The following is a 4,528-nucleotide window of genomic DNA, read 5'->3' as shown; positions in this document are numbered from 1 at the left end:
ATAAACAGCTTCATTAAATTCAAACAATGATTTTAAACTTGAAACACTGGTTTAAAAAGCATTCTTCGTACCATCAGCCTCAATCTTACTGTTAATTTGATGTGAGAAATATTGTTTCTGAAACATGGGGGGGGACGGGACATTACTGGAGAGTTAACAATGGGAAGAGAAAGACTCTGAGGGAAGACATTGGCCACCCACAGGATCTTAGGAAATCGGTAATAGGTGCACTGATACTCTCAAAAATAGATTACGGCACTGCGTGACTCGGGCATTGACAAGGCCCAGATGGCCAAACTAGTCAGTACAGAATGCCGCAGCGTGACTACTTCCAACTGGCTTCCAACACAACAGATGGAATTTAAGGCACTTTGTCTAGTACACAAGGCACTGTATGGCGGCGGAGCCTCGAATATGCAGAAATTGTTTCTATGGTACTCCCCGACATGGAATCTCAGCTCAAACAATACTGGGCTGGTTCAGATTCCCAAAATTCGCAGGGCAAGATGGGGAGGCAGGAGCCTATCCCACCTTGCTGCCAAACTCTGGAGCAAGCTGCCAACCTCTATTAGGCTGCAACCAAATAGGCTCCAGTGCAGGAAAATGATTAAGACCTGGTTGTTTCCCCCCAAATAAGTCTCACGCCCTGCCTGAACAACACACATCTCCCTCCCTGAGCGCCTAGATGCCTCTGCATTTACGCGCTTTATAAAACTCCACTTACTTACCCCTCTGCTCACAGTGGATAAGGCTGTGATGCTGCAGTGAGGGTTTTATCAAATACATGTACAGGAAGAAGCAGCGCAAAGGTACGAGTCTGTGGTTGCGAGGAATTGGGAATTTTGCTGAACATAAAGGGATATAGAATGCTTTCCTGTGGAATGATGTAAGGAGGTTTTCTATATAAAGCAGATCAGGCTTGAGGGAGAGCTTGTATGGACGAGTCTTTCTGGTCTGTTGAAAGAGGTGGTCATGGTTTTGTGAGATACAGAACGGGCAAATCGGTTTAACAGAACTCTAGCATGTTACTAGTGCTTCAGTGTCAGACAATGGGAGCTGTACAAGATTGTGGATGATAACTCTACAGCAAAAGGAAACTCGGGCCGGCTCTAAGGTGGTGCGATCGGTGCCACTGCAACGGGGGCTGACTTGGGGTGGGGTCATAATTTGTGCAAGTATATTAAAATTTTAAAAGCACCCGCTGCCATGTTCCTGGCCTAGAGCAATTTTCAGGCATCAACTAAATGTCAAGATAGTTCCGGTGATTAAGCGTCTTCCTGGAAAGAGACTGAGGTTTGTATAGTGGAAGTTTTGACTCATCCAAAGTTAGTGCAGTGGGTTAAAATGCCCTCTGCTAAGAACATGTACCATGCAGATAACAAAGTGCATGTAATGTAAATAGGTCAGTGGGTTACTGGCTCTAAGAGAGCTCCTTTTGTTACTTGTTTGTAAGTCAATATAGAACATTGAGCTATTAACTCTCATCAAAGAGCTGCGTGTAAACTTTAAGTATTATGTTAGAGCTATATGTTTTGCCCAGTCTTTCGTTATCCTAATCTTGCCAAAAGGGTTCATTTGGGTAGAAAACAATTCTTGTTATTAAAGAGAACCCCTAACAATGGTCTGGCATTTTAAATTCTGAATTTGTGCTTTTCCAGAATAAGGACTCTTAAACTATATTGCCTATCAGTATCAACGATGTTACTCCTACACTACACCTTGTAGTCCTGTCTGATGTAACATTTCCTATACAGAATTACACACCTATGAGTGTCTCTGTGCAATATGTGTGTGATGTAAAGTGCTCTGACACCTTACACTGGTATGAGTGGTGCTATAAAACGAAATGAATCCGAGAAACAGTGGTTCTGGAGACTTGAGGGGCACTGTTAAAGGGCGGTGGTGAGGGAATCCGTGGCAGAGGTTGTCATTGGGAGCTGCGCCAGCAAACATTATCGCACAGGGCGCCACCAGTGTTAAAGCCGACCCTGAGGCAACTACCTCTACACAGCCTGCAGGTGAACTGATGGTCGGAAAGGCGATGCACGGGTAGGCTGAGAGCCCAGAGGCTTCAAGTGACACAGCAGATACTTGAGTCAAATGACAGGGTGGCAACATAGTCAGGTGATGTCACAATCGGCACTGCTATATATGTGAGGTTGAAACTGCCCCTCAGCATAAGGCACCTGCTCCTGGGACTGAAAGGATAAGAACAAGACATGGCATCTCGAAGAGCGAGGAGCAGGGGCAGAAGTGTACGCAGAAGGCGAAGGGCAAGGTCTCCCCGCAGGCGCAGAAGATATGGTAGAATGAGCGAAACTGGTGAGTGTCTCTTTGAGCTTTTCACCCCATATTTTTCTGACAATGAAGTTGCTGAAATTTAAATATTTGTGGTTCATTTTAACCTCGGTTCTCCATGTGTTAACCTAGGTTCTCCATTTCTTTCATACCGTGATGTTTTTGAAACTGGTTTGACAGGTCCTAATTTCCCAAAAAGACTATTCAGCATAACATGTCTTAGTGTTAAACCTACCCTTTTATTAGCCATACTTATAAATACAATTGTGTTTCAAAAATTGAGATTCTTATGGGCGCCGGGCAGTAATGTTTTTCACTCTTAAGATGTACAGGTGACTTACATTTATTGCAACCTAGCTATCTGTCAGTGGGTCGCATCTTGGCAGAGAAGTAATTTTCTTTCTATACTTTCAGATGTTCCTCGTCGTCGTCGTCGCAGGAGACACTAGACTCCCATCTTGACTCTTCCTGTTGCCGTGCTGCCTGGGTCCTCGAACTTCCAATCTTTGATCTTCCAGAGTGATTTTGATAAAACACAATCAGATCCAGAAAACATCTACAGCATTGATCAATAGCTTCGGCAGGAAAAGTAGTAGCAAAATAAACTAAATTGCAAAATGTATGACACTGCTTCTTTTTGTCTTACAAATTTGGGCACTGATTCTAATCGGGGGCAGTACAGTGCACTGGTTGGAGGACCTGCACAGTGATAGATTGTGGTTCATCCAAATAGCTCTTATGTTCCAAAAAACAATAAAATTGGCACCATGCACGAGTTTGCAACCAAGACGCAGAGGGCCAGATCGTCAGCATATTTCTGAAGTATAAATGCACTCAACATATATCCGTATTGACCAAATGTATATAGTCTAAAGTGAGACAAGAACCGGGCCCTGAGACCATTGCACACCTGAATGTTTTCTCAAGCCTGTAAGTTGGGGTCATGGGGCTTTGCAGACAAGTGGATTTCATTGTGAGGTCAGATATGTCACTGTCCAAGATTCTCAAAGAAGGAAAATGGCAAAAGTACTGTGGTCACTGGGTTAGAAATGTTCTAGGTGGTCCTCTGTTTCAGTTTTATTCAAATAAATATATCAATAGACGAAACAAGTGGAGACACAATGAAGCAATATGGAATACACTGATGTATAGGTTGAATACCTCAAAGGATGAATTTATTTAAACCATTTTCACCTTTGAGGGTATTGGAGAACAAAAGGAAGCATGCCTCCAGAACTGTGATAAAATGTCTTTAGGAAATCTCTACACAGCCAAAAGAATGACTTGAGCAAGAGGTTGCTGTTCCTGTGGTTATCATTGGTCATTGTCGCTATAATAGCTACACTGAGGCTGATACAACCATCAGTTGGCATCTCTCTTTGGTAGTCAATGGTACATGAGCTGTTCCTTTGGTTACCATTGGTCATTGTCGCTGTAATAGCTACACTGAGGCTGATACAACCATCAGTTGGTATCTCTCTTTGGTAGTCAATGGTACATGAGCTGTTCCTTTGGTTACCATTGGTCATTGTCGCTATAATAGCTACACTGAGGCTGATACAACCATCAGTTGGTATCTCTCTTTGGTAGTCAATGGTACATGAGCTGTTCCTTTGGTTACCATTGGTCATTGTCGCTATAATAGCTACACTGAGGCTGATACAACCATCAGTTGGTATCTCTCTTTGGTAGTCAATGGTACATGATAGTGTTATCTAGAATGTTGATTTGTGATTCCAAACACCCATTAGGACATGGATTACCTCCTATGAACTATGTGTCCCATTGTAGTATAAACAAAAAGGTCCCTGTCCAGAACTCAGGATAGATAGCTACAGCCCTACTAATTTTCTTGCACATCTATTATTTATGGCTCCTGTATTTCATTAGGGTTCATGTGTATTTGGTATTTGCTACAGTCATGACAAACACCGCATTCTATCTGAGCTTTGGGTCAGCTTCTTTCGGCCATTGGCTTCTTTTGCCACAGAACCTGCCTCCATTGGCTTGAGACTTTGTCAATCATATCTTGGCCCACCCCACAGCAGCATTGCAGTGCCATAGTTTTACTTTTGATTCTTTGGGCATCCTTTTCCAGTGAGGTGCATGAGTGACTATTTTAAAGACGGTGAGCAGCCGCACAGCACTGTGGAGCACGCAGTTACAAGAATCCTTTTTTCATGTGTATTTGTCTGTGGTTGACCCACAGTACACAAACAAGTCTTGGCAT

The 4,528-nt window shown here is 43.2% G+C and overlaps 1 long non-coding RNA gene across 1 annotated transcript; it reads left to right on the top strand.

Annotated features, from left to right (window-relative positions):
* The first annotated feature begins 2,191 nt into the window (after positions 1–2,191).
* Positions 2,192–2,920, top strand: LOC146775875 (uncharacterized). Its single transcript, XR_014972293.1, has 2 exons — positions 2,192–2,322; positions 2,713–2,920. It is a non-coding gene; the product is annotated as an uncharacterized LOC146775875 (long non-coding RNA).
* Positions 2,921–4,528: the final 1,608 nt, after the last annotated feature.

The sequence above is a fragment of the Triturus cristatus genome, chromosome 12 (genome assembly GCF_964204655.1).
Source record: "Triturus cristatus chromosome 12, aTriCri1.1, whole genome shotgun sequence".
NCBI lineage: Eukaryota > Metazoa > Chordata > Amphibia > Caudata > Salamandridae > Triturus > Triturus cristatus.
Note: the sequence above shows the minus strand (reverse complement) of the source record. Positions and strands in the feature narration are given on the sequence as shown.